Genomic DNA, 21,277 nt, shown 5'->3' on the forward strand with positions numbered 1-21,277 from the left:
ACTAGCCAAAACTAGAGGAATGAGGGTTTCAACCACCCCCAAGGTCAAAACTTTAGAGATCAGAGAGGAAGAGGTAGAGGAGATGCACAAGGTTGAGGAAAAGGAGACATTTTTGGTACCTATTTTCATTACAAGAATGAATTTCATCATGCCTATGGATTCCCTTAATGCTAGGGAAGGGAAAATAAGAGAGATAATGGTCAAGCAAAGGTTTCTGATGTGGATGATGATGCATGCTAATTGCATTCAAAGTATGCAAAAAGAGGAAAGGTTCTGGTTAATGAAAGGGTCTTGCTGAGTGGTAAGACTAAACCTAGACAAAGGATGATTTCTTTCATACTAGATGAAAGTGCGATGGAAAATGTTGTGATGTGATTGTTGATGGTGGGAGCACTGACAACTTGGTGTCAGAAGAAGTGGTCTCAAAGATAAAGCTCAAGAGTGTGAAACATCCCCATCCCTATCAGATTGCTTGGGCGCAAGATGATCATAAGGTCCTAGTTAGTGAGCAATGTTTGGTAAAGTTAAAGATTGGGTATTACCATGATGAGGCTTTCTATGACATCATCCCAATGGATGTCTAAGATTTATTGTTGGGAAGGTCATGGTACTGTGATAGACATCCTATACATGATGGTCATGCAAATACATAATCTCTAACAAAGGATGGAGATTCCCACAAATTGAAACCCTTCATAAAGGAAGCTAAAAATGTATGTAGCAGTGCTAGGGTGTGTAATGTTGATGGAAGAAATTTTTTGGATAGCATAAAACATCAAAATATGTGTTATACTTTAATTTCTAGGAAGGATAAGGGAAGTAGTAGTGAGGTTCCACATGAAGTTTTAGGTCTATTTAGTAAGTATGGAGATGTCATCTTTGATAATGTTCTAGAAGGGTTGTTGTCCATAAGGGCAAATCAGTCATCAAATAGATTTAGTCCCTAGAGCTAGTTTGACAAACAACGCTACTCATAGGATGACTCCTACTAAGACTAAGCAGCTAAATAGATAAGTTTAGGAGCTACTAAAGAAATGTTTAATTTGAGAGAGCTTGATTCCATGCGTAGTACCTACAGTGCTAACACCAAAGAAAGATGGAAAGTGAAGAATGTGTATAGACTCTTAGGCTATTAATAAAATAACCATCAAGTATCAGTTTCCTTTGGAAAGGATGGATGATCTTTTGGACTTCTTCAGCAGAGCTTAGTACTTTAGAAAGATAGATCTCAAGAGTGGTTATCACAAGATATGGATAGAAGAGATAGAGGAGTGGAAGACTACATTCAAGACTAAGGAGGGTCAATATGAGTGGTTAATCATGCCCTTTGGATTGACTAATGCACCAAGAACCTTTTCATGTAGCTTATGAATGAGGTATTAAAGAATTTTTTGAGAAAATTTGTTATTGTCTATCTGGATGATATTTTGATCTTCATTAAGTCTCTAGATGAACATTTATTCCACATTCATCATGTCCTTGAAAGGTTGAGGGAAGATAAATTGTTGATTAATTTGAAGAAGTGTAGCCTTGTCAAAAGGGATTTAGTCTATCTAGGGTCTTTTGTATCAATTGAAGGTCTCAAAATGGACCTAGAGAAGGTAAAGTTCATCTTGGAATGGCCTACTCCAAGGTCTTCCAATGAAGTGAGGTCATTCCATGGTTTGGCTAGTTTTTAGAGGAATTTCAGCAGTATATGTGCACTTCTAACTAAAATGATGAACGAGGATAGAAAATATTTCAAGTGGACTACAAGAGCTGCAAGGAATTTTGAATTGTAGAAGAACAAGGTAATAGAGAAACCTATGTTGCAACTTTTGGATTTCAACAAAAGTTTCCAAGTGGATTGTGATGCTAGTGGTAGTGTTATTGGGGTTGTGTTAAGCCAATAAGGTAAACCTATTTTATATTTTAGTGAAAAATTGAATGATGCAAAGAAGTATTTTGTTTATGATCAAGAGTTCTATGCAACAGTTTAGTCCTTAAGGAAATGGAGGCATTATTTGGTTCCAAAAGCATTTGTCTTGTATACTGATCATCAAGAATTGTAGTACCTAAATAGCTAAGGTAAATTGAATCAGACACATTTGAAATGGGTAGAGTTCATGCAAAACTATACATTTTTATTGAAACATAGAAGCAAAAAGTCTAATAGGGTTGCAGATGCATTAAGTAGGAGACAATTTTTGGTGAAAAAAATGCAAGTTGAAGTGGTTGGGTTTGACAAACTCAAGAATCTATACCCTAAGGATCCTGACTTTGTAGAGGCTCAGAAGCCTTGTAAAGAATTTGTTACTCTAGAAAGAACTAGGTGTCTAAATTACATGACTTGGGATGGTATGTTGTTCAAGGGAAATCAATTGTGTATTCCAAGGAACCCTGTGAGGGATAACTTGATCAAGGAGAAACATAGTAGAGGGATGACAGGACTCTTTGGTTGAGATAAGACCATTGCAATTATTAGTGAACATTGTTTTTTGCCTCAATTGTCATAGGATGTGAAGAAGTTTGTGCACAATTGTCATGTATGTCAAACAACCGAAGGATTTACTCAAAATATAGGACTCTATTAGCCATTGCATGCTCCAACAAAGCCTTGGGAAGATATAATTATGGATTTCATTCTTGGATTTCTGAGGAACAAAGGGGTAATGACTCAGTATTTGTGGTGGTTGATAAGTTCTCCAAGATGACATATTTTCATTCCATGCCAAAACACTCATGATGCAATGTATATTGCAGATTTTTTTAGAGAGGTGCTGAGGCTACATGGTCTCCCAAAAAGCATTGTTTCCAACAAAGATACTAAATTTTTTAGGTATTTGTGGAGGACTTTGTGGGAAAAGTTAAAGATAGAATTGAAGTTTAGTTATGCACACCATCTGCAAATTGATAGACAAATAGAAGTAGTGAATAGAAGTCTAGGAAATTTACTAAGGTGCTTAGTAGGAGATAAGCTCAAGGGATAGAATTTGATTCTACCACAAATAGAAGTTTCTTATAATAATTCTATGAATATGATCACCAGCAGATCACCATTCCAAATTGTATATGGGAGTAGTCCAAGGATTGCATTAGAGATGAGGAAGAGGAGCAAGTAGAGCAGACAAATGCTGAGGTAGAAGACTTTGTTGAAGATGTCAAGAACCTACACTAGGAGGTACATGCACATATTGCCACGATGAACTTAGAGTCTAAGGCTAGAGTACATCAAAAGAGAAGACATAAGGAGTTCCAAGTTGGGAATTTTGTTATCACATACTTGAGGAAGGAATGGTTTCTAGTGGGTACCTACAACAAGCTAAAGATAAAGAAATTTGGTCACTAATAAATTCTGAAGAAACATGATTCAAGAAATGCATATGAGGTGGAGTTGCCAGATGAGATTCAAATTTATCTTATCTTTAATATTGCAGATTTGAAATAGAATATCATGATGATGGTGCAAAGGAGGAGTTGATGTTGGAGCCATGTCCAATTCCTACTTCTGATAAGGAAGAGATTGAGAAAATTTTGGATAGTTGTGTGGGTTGGAGTACCATAAATAGGAAATACATAGAATACGTGGTGAAGTGGAAAGGATGACCAATGGAGGATTCAACTTGGATATCCATAGTGGAGGTTTCTCATTTGGGTTTTCCTCAACTAACTACAAAGTGACAGGGACACTTTTCAATTTACCCTAGGTGTTCGATGAAGGAGCATCCAATGGTGTAAGGGAAATCCTATATCACTCAAAAATATGCTTAGTGTTAGTTTCAATTTAATGTGTTTTTATTTGTCAATGCCCATTTAGGTCAAATAAAGATTCAAACTCTCATAGTTCTACTATAGGTCTTTTGGGTTACTATTTTTTAGTACCTTCGGATATGTGCCAATGCAAAAGATAGGTTAATTTTTAATTGAGAAATAATTATAATAGTTAAATGGTGTAAGTCAGAGGGATTATTATACTTGTAATTTAAGGCACTCCACAAAAAAGAATTAGGTCAAAAGGCTTTATTGTTTGGAAGTTATTATAGTTTTAAGTTGCCTGCAGACCACTTAAGAGCACTTTAAAGTTAGATTTGAGGCACCACATGACCTCTTATGGGCCCAAGAAATGGGTATGAGATAAGCTACTCTACAAGGATTTATAATTCTTGGAGAGCTTTCCAAAAATGTAAATGGTTCGTCAATCAGAATCTCAGATCAAAAGTTATGCCTTCCAAAAGTTGGATTGTTCTAATTTTGCACCAACTTCTAACAATTTTTATAAAACTTTCTATTTTTGTATTGGATGCAAAATGGCATATAATAAAATATATTTATAACACTAAACCTAATTTGGATTACTTAAGGTCATTTCTAGCATTGTAAACATAGTTTTTGGTGGGATTTGGGAGAAGGTACTGTGAGAAGGGTTTTTCTCCAAAATCTAATAACATTCTAAGCCCATAGGGCAGTCATGGAGTCTATTTTTGTTTTATTGAATGTAATAGAATATCACTTCTAATAATAATATTACCCTTTTCTTGTTGTGTTCATTTTTTCTTGGGTTGTGCCTTGATCAAGTGGTATCAGAGTAGGTTTTCCTGTGTGTAAATAGAGTGCACACTATGAGGTAGTTTTCACTTTGATTGTGTGGTTGTGGGTTTTGATATAGTGAGAAGATGCCTCCATGAATGGTGCATGGTGGAAGGGTTGGAGTTGTTTCTCCTGAGGTTAAAGCCCTCTAGAGCCAAATTTAGACAGTGCAAGAGGAGATCCATAGAGGGATGAATATTTCCATAGGTGATGAAAGTGATGAGGGAAAAAAATAAGAAGGAAACATTGTACAGGAATGGGAAGAAAATGGAGAATTCCTAAACCAAGTAGAGGAGAAGCTTTTTAGTGCCATTTTCAAGTTGTAAAAAAGACCTAAAATTGACATCAACATGTTTTTCAGGAAATATAAACTTGGATGAGTTGATCAACTAGATCAATGAGCTAGAGGAATATTTTGAGTATAAGGATATAGGGGACCCTAATAGGGTTAAGATTACAAAGGAAAAAATGAAAGGCCATGCCAAAATTTGGGTGCAAATGGTTCAGTTGGAAAGAAATAGAAGAGGAAAGGAGAAAATTATAAGATAGGATTGCATGGTGGACAAACTCAATAAGTAGTTCATTCTTGCTGATTATGAGCTTGATTTTTTCAAGAAGATGCAAGGGTTAAAGCAAGTGGGAAAATATGTCTAGGAATACATAGAGGAGTTTTATAAATTCCTTACTAGGGCAAGACATATGAAAGAAAACAAGGAGAAGGTTGCCCATTAACTTAATGGGTTAAGACCTAACATTCATGAGGAGTTAAGTCTGGTCAGAATGACTAGTATTGAAGATGCATAAAAATTCTCCTTGCAAGCTAAGAAGAAGTTAAACATAAAGTTTGATGGAAGACAAAGAGGGTACAATCAAGTAGGATAGGGTGGTGGCAGGTCATTTGGAGGTGAAAATGAGAACCAAAAGAAAAATGAAGATGTGGGAACTAGCCAAAACTAGAGGAATGAGGGTTTCAACCACTCCTATGATCAAAACATTGGAGATCAGAGAGGAAGAGGTAGAGGATGTGGAAAAGGTTCAAGAAGAGGAGGCTTCTATGGTAGTTATTTTCATTTCAATGAAGAAGGTCATCATGCTTATGAATGCTCTCATCGCCAAGGAATGGAAAATAGGAGAGCTAATGGTCAAGTAAGGTTTTCTCATGTGGATCATGATGCATAGTCATTGCATTTAGAGGATATATAAAGAGGAGAGGTTTTGGTTAATGAAAGGGTCTTGTTGAGCGATGAGACTAAACCTAGACAAAGGATGAGTTTTTTTTGTACTAGGTATAAGTGTGAGGGTAAATGTTGTGATGTTATTATTGATGGTGGGAGAACTAACAACTTGGTGTCCAAAAAAATGCTCTCAAAGCTAAAGCCCAAGAGGGAGAAACATCCCCATCCCTATATGATTGCTTGCGTGTGGGATGATCATAAGGCAATGGTTAGTGAGCAACGTTTGGTAAAGTTCAAGATTGGGAGTTACCATGACAAGGCTCTCTACGACATCATCCCAATGGATGTTTTCCATTTATTATTGGGAAGGTCATGGCAGTTTGAGAGGCATGCTATACGTGATGGTCATGTAAATACATAAATTTTGAAAAATGAAGCATTTCTCCAAAAATTGAAGCCCTTGATAAAGGAGTGTTAAAAGGTATGCAGTAGTGCTAGGGTATGTCTTTTCAATCAAAGAAAATTTCTGGATAGCATGAAACATCAACATATGCTTTTATTGTTTAAATAATAGAAATGATAAAGAAAGTAGTAGTGATGTTTCACGTGAAGTTTTAGGTCTATTAAGTGAGTATGGAGATTTCATCTCTCATAACGTTCCAGAAGGGTTAGTGCCAATAAGGAAAATTAGTCATCAAATAGATTTAGTCCCTAGAGCTATTTTTCCAAATAAGGATGCTCATAGGATGACCCCTACTGAGGTTGAGGATCTAAACAGACAAGTTCAGGAGATGTTGAAGAAAATTTTAATTCAAGAGATTCTATGTCCATGTGTAGTACCTGCAGTGCTAGCACCAAAGAAGCATGTAGAGTGGAGAATATGTACAAATTCTTGGGCTATAAATATAATAACTATTAAGTACCAATTTCCTTAGCCAAGGATGGATGATCTTATGGACTACTTGACTGGAGCTTAGTACTTCACAAAGATAGATCTCAAGAGTGGTTATCACTAGATATGAATATGAGAGGGAGATGAGTAGACTATTACATTCAAGACCATTGATGGTCTATATGAGTGGGCTGATGAATGTGCCAAGCACCTTCATGTAGTTTATGGATGAGGTATTAATGAAATTTTTGAGAAAATTTATTATAGTCTATCTGGATGATATTTTGATTTTCAATAAGTCTTTGGATGAAAATTTATTGCACATTTGTAGTATTCTTGAAAGGTTGAAGGAAGATAAATTATTGAGTAATTTGAAGAACTGTAGCTTTGTCAAAAGGGAGTTAGTCTATCAGATGAACATCTCAAAATGGACCTAGGGAAGGTGAAGATCATCTTGGAGTGGCCTACTCCAAGGTAAACCATTGTGGTGAGGTCATTCCATTGTGTGGCTAGATTTTAGAGGAAGTTTATTAGGAATTTAAGTAGTACATGTTCACCAACAACTAAAACAATGATGGGGATAGAAAAGAGTTGAAGTGGACTACAAAAGTTACAAGGAGTTTTGAATTGTTAAAGAAGAATGTGATAGAGTAAGTTGTGTTTCCACTTCTAGATTTCAACAAAGTGTTCCAAGTGGATTGTGATGCTAGTGGTAATCCTATTGGGCTTGTGTTGATCCAAGAATGTAAACTTATTGCCTATTTTAGTGAAATTTTTGAATGATGCAAAGTATGTTTTTTATGATCAGGGGTTCTATGCAATAGTTTAGACCTTAAAGAAATGGAGGAATTATTTGTTGAAAAACAAATTCATCTTTTATATTGATCATCAAGCATTGTAGTTCCTAAATAGTGAATGAAAATTGAATCATGGACATTTGAAATGGGTAGAGTTCATGCAAAGCTATACATTTGTATTGAAACATACAAGTGAAAGGTCTAATAGGGCTGCAAATACATTAAGTAGGAGACAATTATTGCTGACAGATATGCAGGTTGAAGTGGTTGGATTTGATGAACTCAAGAATCTATACCCTAAGGATCCTAACTTTGCAGAGGTTTGGAAGGATTTTAAAGAACTTGTTGCTCTAGACGGAACCATGCAACTAGATTACATGATTCAAGATGGTATGTTGTTCAAGGGTAGTCAATTGTGTATTCCAAGGAGTTCTTCAAGGAGAACTTGATCAAGGAGAAACACATTAGAGGGATGGTAGGACACATTGGTCAAGATAAGACCATTTCCATTAGTAGTGAACATTATTTTTGGCCTCAATTGTCACTAGATGTGAACAATTTGGTTAAGAGTTGTTGAGTATGTCAAATAGCCAAAGGATTTAGTCAAAATATTGGATTCTATTAGCCATTTCCTATTCCAATGAAGCCTTGGGAGGACATATGTATGAATTTTTTTCTTGGATTACTAAGAACACAAAGGGGTAATAACTCAGTATTTGTGGTCATTGATAGGTTCTTCAAGATGGCATATTTCATTCCATGCGATAATAGTCATGATGAAGTGTATATCATAGATGTTTTTTTTAGAGAGGTGGTGAGGCTACATGGTCTCCCAAAAATTATTGTTTTGATAGTGATGCTAAATATTTTGGGTATTTTTGGAGGACTTTGTGGAAAAAGTTGAAGAATACATTGAAGTTTAGTTTTGCACATCATCTATAGACTAATGGACAAACATAAGTAGTGAATACGAGTCTAGGAAATTAGCTAAGGTTCTTAGTAGGAGATAAGACCAAGGGATGGGATTTGATTCTACCACAAGTAGAATTTTCTTTTAATAATTATATGAATAGGATCACAGGTAGATTACCGCTCCAAATTGTGTATGAGAGTAGTCCAAGGACTGCACCAAGTCTGATGAAGATGGAGTAAGGAGGGAGGACAAGTGTTGAGGTAGAAGACTTTTTTGAACATGTTAAGAACCTACATGAGGAGGTACATGCACATATTGCTAATATAAACCTGCAGTATAAGGCTAGAGAAAATCAAAAGAGGAGACATAAGGAGTTCCAAGTTGGGGATCTAGTCATGGTATACTTGAGGAAGGAATGATTTCTAGTGGGTAACTACAACGAGTTAAAGATGAAAAAATTCCATCCCTTCAAAGCTTTGAACAAGAATGATTCAAGAAATGCATATGAGGGGGAGTTGCTAGATGGGATTCCCATTTCTCCTATTTTCAATATTGTAGACTTAAGAGAATATCATGATGATGGTGCAGAGGAGGAGTTGATGTTGGAGCCATGTGCAATTCTTTCTTCTAAGAAGGAAGAGATTGAAGAAATTTTGGGTAGTCCCATGGGTCAAAGTACTAGAAACAGGCATTATGAAAAATACCTAGTGATGTGGAAAGGATGACTAGTTGAGGATTCAACTTGGATGTCCATAGTGGAGGTTTCCCATTTGGGTTTTCCTCTACCAGCTATAAAGTCACAGGGTCACTTTTCAATTTACCATGTGTGTCTGATGTAGGAGCATCTAATGGTGTAATGGGAATCCTATACCACCAAAAAATATGCTTAGTGTTAGTTTCTATTTAATGTTTTTTTATTTGTGGATACCCATTTGGGTCAAATAGAGATTCCAACTCACATAGTTCCACTATTGGTTTTTTGGGTTAGTGTTTTTGAGCACCTTAGGATATGTGCCAATGCAAAAAATAGGTTATTTTGTAATTGAGCCAAAATTATGATGAGTTGGAGGGTGTAAGTTGGAGTGATTATTATACCTATAATTTAAAGCACTCCACAAAAAGGAATCAAGTCAAAAGGCTTTATGATTTGAAAGTTATTGCAATTTTAAGTTTCTTGGAAACCCCCTAAGAGTGCTTCAAAGTTAGATTTGAGGCACTAAATGGCCTTGTACAAGCTTGAAAAATGGGGGACAAGAAAATATTGTCTAGAGGGCTATAGAGCATTTGGAGATATTTTCAAAAATATAAACAGATCGTCAATTAGATTCCTAGATCAAAATTTGTGCCTCTCAGAAGTTGGACTACAATTTTTGGATTCTTCTAATTTTGCACCAATTTCTAATGTGTTTTCTAGAACTTTCTATTATGGTAGTGCATGCCAATGGCATATACTAAAATATTTTCCTAACCCTAAACCTAATTCAAGTTACTTAAAGTCATTTTTGGCATTGTAAATGTAGTTTTTGTGGAATTTGGGAGAAGGTACTATGTGAAGGGTTTTTCTCCAAAATATAATAACATTGTAAGCCCATAGGTCATGTCATGGAGTCTATTTTTATTTTACTAAATGTAATAGCATATCATTTCTAATAATAGTATTCCCCTTTTCTTGTTGTTTTCATTTTTTCTAGGGTTGTGCCTTTGTCACAAAGTCGGCTCAACTGTTGGTACTTGGGTTCTAAAGAAAAACTCGTTGAGGTTTTGATACCCAGCAACCATTGTTAACACTTTGCATCATTTGGCTCTCAATAGACATAGAATCTTAGTTCATTCCAATCACTTCAATATAGTTTGAACTTGGTTAGTATTGGTGACTTAGTGAACACTGCAAAACATGGCATATAAACTGAATCACTTGGTTGACACTACATGGCTCATTCAACACTAACACTATGATCTTAGTATAAATTTAATCACTTGTTGACCCTCCTTGGCTTTGTCAACGCTAGATTTACATCACTAACACTGTGAGCTCAATAGACACTGGAGACCATGGTTGACACTATATAACTCAGATAATACTGAGAATCTCCATTTGCACTACCACTTACCAACTTGGTAGATATTCATCAGCATGAATTGAAATTTGATTTTTGAATTTGGTAGCAACTATAGAACTTGGCAACAATTTTATTGCTTGGTAGTAACTATAACACTCAGTTAATATTGTAAACTAAAAGATAAGATCAATGATGTCTTAACTAATTGACTAAGTGTGACTCACTAATAAACAAACATTGACCATAATTTCAATAATATCCTCCTTTGGCATTAGTGACAAAAACACTTATCAATTCAAAACTAACTTCTCAAAATTTCAAGTTCATATTCTTTTGTCTCCATCTAGTGTCTTCAACTTGGTAGCATATTCTATATTGAGATTTTTCAAAATTGCTTTTGTAAAAAATGGTTTCTCGTTATCTGTACATGTATTTGTATAATACTATGCTTCTCCCCATACATATATCTCATATTATACTTCTCCCCAATACTCTACATATACATGTACATTCATGTCATATATTTTCCCTCCTTTATATATATATATATATATAATTCTTCTTCATCTATCTTAGATAATTTTTTTGTGAGTCCTTGGGTGAAGATAGATGTATCACATAATTTTCTAAATAATGAAATTACATTACTTGTAGAGGTTTCCAATGAACTAAGAGTAGTAGACAATTCTACTTGATTTATTGAAATATTTTATGCAACTTGATCCAATACTTTTTTTCTCAAACTTCCTTTGTGCTCTTTATAGAAACATTTCTTGTCCATTTAGATCTTCATTGAATTTCTAGACAATTTCTACTAATTGAACCAAAATAGGTTGTGTACTATCAACCATAGTGCTTAGTGCATCTGCAAGTATGTTCTTTATAACTTCATGCACTTGATTTTCACTACTTTTCTCTTATCTAAGCTTTTGTTGCTTAGCTCTCTTTTGTAATAGTTCACTCATTATGTTCATTTGATTAGGATTTAGAATAGAGATATCCCAATTTAGGATAACTATATCTCTAGGTTGGTTTCCTCAATACTCTAAATCTCAATGAGGTTCTCCTTTTTAGCTTCTTGTTCTTGCCCCTCATCATCTAGAATTACATTTTCTTTTTCTATATCTTCTTCATCATTATTTTTTTTATCTTCCTTGTCATTTTCATCATATATGTCACTAACATGAACAACAAAATCAACCAGTTGATTAAGTTTGTAAACAATCTTCCATGTAGTTGTAGCTATCTTCACCACATGTTCAATGTCATTTAATACTAATATCATGGATGTTTTGAAATTTAGAGTGAGATTTTCCTCATTTTTCTTCATGGATTCTTTCACCTCTTTCTTACTAAGACTCAACATAAACTAACTTAGAGTCTATTCAAATATATCTTTTGTAGTTTTATTAGCATTTTCCTATCATTGATTGCTTGCATAAGCTCATTGGGAATTTTCCATACAAGTTGATTAGGGGAGTAATTCTATATACCTAATTTTGACATCATCATGTCTTCAACTTGCTTCTTCTCATCTGCTCTCCTAGTTTCATATCTAAGAGATTTGAAATTTTTCGTTCCAACTCCTCCTTCAATTTCCTTTAATTTTTCTTGAAATATAGGTGGATGCTCCTTGAAAATAACTTCCTTGGCATCTTCCTCACCTAATTTCAATTTACTTCTTGATCTTGATGCTCTTCTTGTGAATACTGTAGTATATGACTTGGTGGGTTGGGTAATTATAACCTTACCCTTCTTCCTTATAGACTATTCTTCTTCAATCTTTATTTCTTCTACTTTATCCTCTACTTCATCTTCTTCCACATCATCTCCTTTCTCTTTAGTCAACAAGAGAGTAGAAATTTCTTGCCTCACTTTTTCTATCCTTTTCTTTCCTTTATTAGCTACTTGAGCAAGCTTAATACCATGTTTTATTCTTTCTTTATCTTCTTCATAAGTACAAAAATATGTGGTCTTTGGATCCATAGGTTAATTCAATAGTGCCTCAATGATATCCTTGGTGTCATCAATGTTAACCTCATAGCTTAGAGGCTTAACCCACACCAATCTAGGTTTGACTTCTTGAATGTACTATTTTTCACAGTCTACCATAAAAAGAACATCATTCTTTTAATATTTTACAAGTTTCTTTAGAATTCTATATATATTAAATGAATCAAAATATTTATCAATGATACTAACAAATTTCTCACCCATCTCTGCTATATATTCATTAATCTTCAAACAAAAAAACCTTTAGAAGGGAATAATTTTTGCACATAGAAGAATACAAAAGTTAAGAGTGAACCAAACTTACATGAATTGTTCTCTAAAGTCCTAATGCTCTCCATGTTCTTGTTTAATTGATTTAGCATTAACTCAACAAGGTCAAAGGATAGGTTGTTCTTCACTACCTTAAGAGCCAGATCAATAGCCTTACACAACATCTTGTTGATATGATTGGAGTCATAAATCTTATGGGAAATCACATGAATTCCAAATTTTAGATCCATGTCAGTCATATTGTTGATCTTCATTCCTCTACCATCCCATTCAGAAAGAGTCTTGTTTTCCAGTTCTACCTAACACAAGGTTTTGGTAGTCTTTTCTTTGTTCAACATTGGGAGCCTTTTGATTCAATGGATCATTTTCTTTGTTATTTGAATAGGCTGCTCCAACTAGAATTTCCTATTTTGTACATGGTTGAGGATAAACCTTATCCATTTTATCTAAAATTCTTGGGGCATATGGGGAATATGTGTTAAACCCTTGGTCTCCAAATGTTGATGCTTGAGTTTCAACACACCATTCACATATAACCTTTCCATAGTCTAATCCATCTCTAGGGTTCTAATTTCTTGTATCAAACAACAAAAATGTAAATAAATATTGTTAATGATTAATCCCTTGGGTAGAATCTTTGATTGAACTCTAGTAGGGTCAAGGGATTCTATAGTTACCAAACTCAACTTGATGTTTGGTGCTTTCCATTCAATTCCATGAACCAACATCTTAGATCTTTTGCTAGTTTTGTTGTTGGAAGACACCATGCTCAGTAGGGCTTAAGAAAACATAAAAATATTCAACAAAAAACACAAAAATCACTTGGAAGCAAAGAAATTTCCCTTTTGAAATAGCTCTAAAAAATTTATGATGAAAAATGAATTTGATTTCCTTTCATTTAACAAATTTTTACTTTTCAATTGCCATAAATGCTTGGTACATTCACTCATTTTGTGATAGACTGTCTTCCACTAAGTTCAACCTTAATGCTCAGTAATTTCATTCATATCTCAATTTCCACACAATGTTTCAATGTATTCTGACCTTGCTCGATAGGGTTTTGCAACCTGACCTAGCTCAATAAGGTCTTGAGTTTCCACAATCACTTAGTGATCCCTTTGCATCTTGAATGTTGATATGGATATTTTGTTCTAGTGGGTTGGAACTAATGTAAGATGTCTACTTTAGAGTCTCAGTTCCTATCATTCCTATGGGAGATCAAGTTGAAATGCTTGACTCACCCAATTCTTGAGTGATATGTGCTTCATGACTTGGACTTGCATTCTCAAAAGATTTGGGAATCGATTGCTGCCTCATCTACTTTATGCTATTGTCAACTTTGGCTTTCTTTTCATCTTTAATTATTCCATTGTTCATATAGTTCTTGCAAAGATTTCCATGTTATGTACAAATAAAATAACTTCTAGTGGTGTCTCTTGTCCTCATGTGATGTTTCACACAATTTTCTCCAATGTGCCAAAATTATCCATATTAGTGGCATCTACAAAATGTGTTGTTGTCTTAACTGAATATAGCTTCAAAATATGTTCTATTAGATTCAATATCTTGGTTTTGCATTCAAAAGATTTTTCTCCATGCTTCTTGTACTTGTGACATTTACCTTCAAATTTAGGTTTGTTTTTCCATTCATTTTCTCTATGACCGTGCTTATTGCAATTGTAACACTTTCCATTGAATTTTTTTTTACCATTAATCCAACATTTTTTTTGATATATGACCTAACTTACCACAATTATTACAAGTAGGCCTTTGATTCTTTTGAGCTCCTTTGTTGGATGATTCACCTTCTTCAATGTATCCTATTTCATATTTTCCTTTCTATATGAATTGACTTTGCTCATTCAACTGATTCATGTCTTCTTGATATTTCATCATCCTCTCATTAGTTTCATTCTTAGTGTTTATATCATTTTGAAATCTTCCATTCTTTGATCTTAGACTCGTGATTTATTCATTTATATTAGTAATCTGATCAACAAAGTTTGTTTGCTAAAGGGATAGATGTTGAATTTCATTGTTCTTTTCTTTTATCTCTTATGTTGCTTTATCAATTTATTCCATGACTTCACATAATCTTACTGATTGAATTTGATGTTTCCTTTTTAGCTTTCTAACTTCTTCTTGAAGATTGGAATTCTTTTCTAATAGATCTTTGATTGCTTCATCAACTTAATCTGAATTTCTTTCTAGATAGATAACTTCAATTCTTTCTTCAATGTAGAGATTATCATTCATTTGTACTACAATATATTTTCTTCTTTTTAATGATTGAGAGAGTTTCTCCTTTGATTTCTATAGTTGTCCAATATCCAATTCCAAATCTAGCTTTCCATTGTCAATAGCCTTATCTAGCCTCTATACCTCCATTTCCTTTGATCCGATTTCAAGTTGTTAAGCATTTTCTCTATGAATCATAACTACACTCATACCAATTGTTGGAAATATAGGATAGGCTAGGTTACTAAGAGGGAAGGAATGAATTAGGAACCAATAAAACTTAATCTTATTTCACCAATTAATCTTTCATATATATTATGATCTAATTGAACGCATGAAAGAATGAAAATAATAAAAAATCATAGCAGTTTGACACAAGATATGGTGATCCATAAACCTTCCAAATAGAAAGTAAAAATGGCATGGGGGTGATATGAACAAGCTTTAGTACTACAGTAAAAACACTAGTACAAAAAGAACAATATATTACTAAATAAACTACTAAAAATTGTAGATATGTGACTAATTTTGATCACGTGACCAATGGTAGTTTATTGCTAGACATTTATCTCCCAACCAAATTTATGACTAAACTATTTTAATCATTGATTAGGTCATTGATTTAGTCATTTATTGTTGTTACTTGGTAGTTTATATGGTAGTTTATTTGGTAATTTTGGTAGTTTATTTGGTAGTTGATAATTTTTTTAGTAGTATATATGGTAGTATATTTGGTAGTATATATGTCGTCTATTTTGTGATATATTTGTTAGTTTCTTTAATCATTAATTTAATCATATTAGGGCACGATAGAATTGAACCACCATCATCCTACTTATAAAGCAGGTGCTCTTCCATTGAGCTAGTACTATTTAAAAATTAATGCAAAAAATTGACAAAATTGTCTTCCCAACATTGGATCGACCATGATCATGGTCATTGTAACATGATATACTCTTCTCAAACAACACAAATTTTAGTTATTATGAAAAACAATAATCTAAATCTTTATCAATAATAGTTCAACAATTTTAAATTCTTCTATTCAAGCATTTTAAAATTATATTTCATGTTAATTGCACTTCTCTAAATTATTGTAGTGATAGACTCTTATAAAATATAATTTGGAGCACTTTGGCCACACACACAAGTATTGTTTCTTGTGCTAGCTTCTCAAAAAAAAAGACACAATTGATGTCAAAAAAATAGACCTTTGCATTAAATAAAAACATCAAACCCCATTAAAAAATTGCATCTATTAAAAACTATGAAACACAATTAGTTGAAATACTCACTTTTTAACATATGGAGGTGCCAAAGGATTAAAGATTTCCTCTTCCTTATGCTCAGGTGGGTGCTAAAAGTGTTAATTATACATGAGGTTGACATTTATTGAACCTTAGTCTACAAACAACATAAAAATAGGAATTTGATAAAAATAAAGCACATGAAAAGAAAGCTTTTATCAATGATCTATAATTAAGTTATTCCTAGTAATAGGGAAAGTGGTGTCAATTCATAAATGTAATAAAGCATTAAATAATATGTTTATGATAAATTGCTTTAAAAGACCTATAAAAAAAGGAAATAATTGACTAGTAAAGTCTGGTAGGAAATGACTATGTTTCACCTATTGATAACCGCAATTTTAGGACAAGCCTCACAACCATACATTGATGGATCCTGAGATGTTTGATCATAACCATAAACTTCATATCCTTGACCATAATGTAATGCCACCTTTTCAGAGATAGATTTGAATGATAATAGAGCTTAAATACAAAGTTAAACAAAAAGTTAAATTAAATATAATCATAATCATAATAATATTCATGTTAATCAAATAAATAATAATACACTATGAAATATTATTATTCAAATTATTATAATAAAGAAAGAAAATATTGTTAATAATATTACATAATATAATTTATTATTACACATATGATTAAGAAGTAACATATAACATAATATTATGAATCATCTATTTTAAGATGATGAATAGAATTAAAATAAATTATTAAATTATGAGTATACTCTTATCCCAAATCAATATTTAATATTACAGATATAATAAAAAATATAACATATCATTATAAATAAATTAATAACAAACATCAAATATGATAAAGCTATATGTACTTAGCAAATATGATTGAGCAATTACATACCTATTCCACAAAATAAACCAATAATTCCTATGCAACCTCATAATCACCCTACTGAGAACTAGTTTCCATTCCATCCTTGTGAAGATTATCCTTTTTAGACAATGCAAAAAACTGCCTCCATCTTCTTGCTTTCTTGTAAATGAAAGCAGCAATATGACAAAATTCAAGAAGTTCATGTTTCTCAACCTAATTGAAAGTGAAGCTCATTAGAATAATATTCAAATGCTAAGTTACATCCTGTTTTGAACTTAAATGAATGAACTAAAAGAGATGTCCCTCTCACCCTCTGAGCAAGTCCTATCTGATCAAAGTTGTCATGCATATCTATAGATTCTCGAAGCCTATCATAATCTTCCTCTTTTACATAAATCCCATTTAAAGCCTCATAACTCTGTACCACAACCATGTACAACTTCACAAGATGAAGATGTCCAACCTGCATAACAAATACAACAGAACAAAAGAAATTCATGTGAAATTACTTCAAATGAAATAGTTGCTAAGGGAGACATCTAGCAAAACTTAATATTTAACTAAAAGGTATCTTAGTAATCCTGAGAAACAAGAATAGTTAAAAAGAGTGGAGAGGCATACCTTATGCATGATGTTAACCACTAATGTGTGGTCTACCCTAAGGGCAAGTACATTTAAGAGGTTATTAATAAGATTCAGGTGTTCTTGCAAATATGAGTGGACAGCCTTGAAGTACAATTAAAGATTGGCCATGTTAACTACAATATCTTTGAATTGCATATGATCTCATGCTTCTGGAGAATGGTTCATGGTAGTAGTAGCAACATTTTCATATTCATCATCTTGAATAACTAAATATGTAAGTTCCTTTAGTGATGTTATTCATCACAACCATAGATAAGCTCAGGTATATTGAGCCATGTTGAAAATAATTTGATATGTTCCATAAGTTTGTCTGGGTGATATTTGGCAAAAAGGATGCCCGTCTCCATAAAGATGCCCATATGTGCATGCTCCAACCCTAGGCCACTTTCCATCAGAGATATGAGTACATCAAAGCAACCCATGTTTTGATAGTAATCACTAGCATCTTCCAAGTCATCCACCTGAATTAAAATAAATGTTGAAACACCAACAACATCAATCTTTCAACTTCATAGTTACAAATAAACACTGCTAATTAACTTTCCCAAATTATGATGAAAAGAAAAAGATGATTTACAATAAAACTATCAATATCCAAAATATTCTCTCTTTATGTCACCATACTTATTTACAACGAATAAACCACATAGAAAAAAGCTTCTGATAACAAACCAATTACCTGTATAATGATATTCAAACCACATATTTGAGCCAATCTAAACTCCTCAACATCAACACAGGCAAAACATACTTCCTTCCATGTCTTTGAATTGTTTGCATTTTGAGAAGCATCAACTGGTCCTTGGAATTGACCAAGTTTGACAAGAGTGTTGTTAAGTTTTGCCTAGATGGAAATGAAAGTGAAAATTATCTTAGCAGCCTCATATAGAGCTTCATCAAATAGACGATCTCCCACATTTTAAAGATTAGTGACATTTGATGTCAAGATAAATTCTTTGATTTCACCAAGTCGATCAATCTTAGCATATGCATAGATAAGCTCACTATCAACTTTTGGTTCTTTAATCGTTTTCCTTACCTTACAACAAATATTTAACTAGGTCATGATACACACTAGCTAGCTCTACTACCTTTATCACATCAAGGAACTCTATAGCATCATTAGTGTGAATGAATGATTGAATAGCATCATTGACCATTCCCTCCCTAAGTTATGCCTTCACAACTTGACTCCAGATTGCATCCTCCTCAACACGTGATGCAAACTCCACAGCCTGCTCAATGCTTTGAATGTTGTCTAAGATAACATTAACAGCTTGTACATTTAAATTAAAATTCTTAAAGATGGCAATGGCCTCCTCATAAAATTCTGCTCCAACAATAATTTCCCCGACTGCAGGACCATCAAAGTTGTCCAGCCTACTAATGTAATCCATTACACAAGACTTATAAGATTTAATGGCTATCAGAATGAGAAGATTTTACAGAATAGGATTTCCACTGAAAGTAGAATTTTGTAGAACAATCTTCTCTAGAAGTTCAATCAACTCATGTGGTGGATTAGCAGTCATGAATAATGATTCTTCATGTTGAAGGATCAATTCCTTTCCATTGACTATGTTTCTCACTTCTGTATTTCACTTCTTGGCAGACATGAGATCTTGCGTTGCAAAGGAGCTAAATCACCTTTTTCTCTTGCACATCACATTAGAAGAAATCCATAATTTAGAAAGAATACAACCGTTCAGATATCAGTTGGATCTATAAGTAGCACATATATTCTATAGCTAATAGCCTAATACAACCACGTGAATAAACACACTTATTTGTTGTCCCTTTAGGATTTACTTAAGAAAAAAATCCTTATTTGCTCAAAATTTAGTTTTTTGAGTGCTGTAATTATTGTAGATGATTGTATACATGAATTCAATGACAAGAACTGAACATCAAGAAATAGAGGAATAACACAAGATAATACTGCAGATAAGTGCAATGGGCTGAAAACTCTTGCACGGAAGACTATACCTTCTCTTGACACTGTCTCCATGTGAAGTTACAAGCTTATGTCTTCCCAGCCATTCACGGACGCCAATCAATAGCAGCAACATAGTAACGCTTATAAAACAACTCTTCAACTTGCGGAGTTAACACTCTTTATTGCACTCAACTCACTGACAGTCCTTGTCATTACCAAACCTGTTAAATATACAAGAAGTACACAAAAGTCAGCAAAGACAACATCCATAAAACTGAAATGCTAAGAACCTTCACCAGCACTGAATTCCAAATGCTTCAGTGCTCTAAAACTCTATGGTGTTTGATGTTTGGCCCTTTACTGGGCTTGTTTGAGCCTGATCAAACTATTTAAGTCTCTTGTTCTATTGAGGTTGTCTTGAACATTGTCAAAGTCTTATAAGTTTACTACTCAACACTAACCAAATTCCTTAGCTACATCCATTCTTATAGCTGGCTTTAAACCCTATGTGCCTACATTACCTCTAAAACATTTTGTATTGGACTTGTACTTGTAAGTTTTGCAACATTATTTTCTTTCTTGAATTTACCTTGTAATGGATACTTGGAGATTTGACAATACTGGCATGCTCTGATGGTGAAGTTGTTGTGTTTTTATTGCCATCAAGGGGTATGAGTTATGGCATTTGTGGTCTCACCCATTAATAGCTCTATGTATGAGTTCCACCATTTGTGGCCACCAAATAAGTTGCTTACCTCTTGCAAGAAATCTGCAACACCCTTCCCCTCAGGGCATCTGAATTCGTTGGACTTAGAAATTGAGAATGGATCCTCGTGGGCCTTGGTAAATGGGAAAGCCTTTAGAAAGTAGAATTACATCATTGAAGAGATCATATGTTTTAGAGGTAGGTTGCAAAAGGAAAATTACCATAGTGGAATTGAAGAAATGTAAATATTGCCACAGAAATTTCGCAATCTGAAATGTTGTAGAGATGTCTAAACCAGTGGAAATCTCATCCATGAAGAGGGCATTTGGAGCTCCAACTATAATTTCCCTTATAACTATCTTCTTTTGATAGCTAGAAACACCTATGCCCATTGTGTCTCCTATCATGATGTGAGCACAAATGTCAAGCCCAAATATTTGTTATATCCATTAAATCATAAAACAAATGTAATTTATATATTTATCCTTCTCTAGACTCTATTTGGATCTGAAACTCAAGATAAAATTTACCTTTAAAACATAATCTGTGATCAAATTGGATTTGTGTTTCTCTATTGCAGTTGCTTGCAACAATATATTCACTAGTTCTCATGAATATCTCACCTAATAAATCTCATGAGGAAAAAGGATTTATGTATTGACAATTAAAATGCTTCACCCACCTTCATGAAGATATCTATATGTTTGGATCTAATTTTATTCCCTCTTCTTTTTCTCTCTGTGAAGGAAAGTTCAGTCAAAACATCTATCATAGAGAAAAATCCATGAGTTGTTCATTTTATACTAAAATGAAAAACAAACAAAGTCAAAAGAGCACAATTTCCATTCTCATTGAAACTATGCAACTCTTTATCACATTTTCCACATGCCTCTCTTACATTTACCTGAGATGGCCAAATCCA

At 33.6% G+C, this 21,277-nt stretch overlaps 1 pseudogene; it reads right to left on the minus strand.

Annotated features, from left to right (window-relative positions):
- Window positions 1-17,095: 17,095 nt before the first annotated feature.
- Window positions 17,096-19,245, minus strand: LOC149546694 (clathrin heavy chain 2-like; annotated as a pseudogene).
- Between the last annotated feature and the right edge of the window lie 2,032 nt (window positions 19,246-21,277).

The sequence above is a fragment of the Cupressus sempervirens genome, chromosome 7 (assembly GCF_028749045.1).
Source record: "Cupressus sempervirens isolate cs-2001-9-10 chromosome 7, ASM2874904v1, whole genome shotgun sequence".
Lineage (NCBI taxonomy): Eukaryota > Viridiplantae > Streptophyta > Pinopsida > Cupressales > Cupressaceae > Cupressus > Cupressus sempervirens.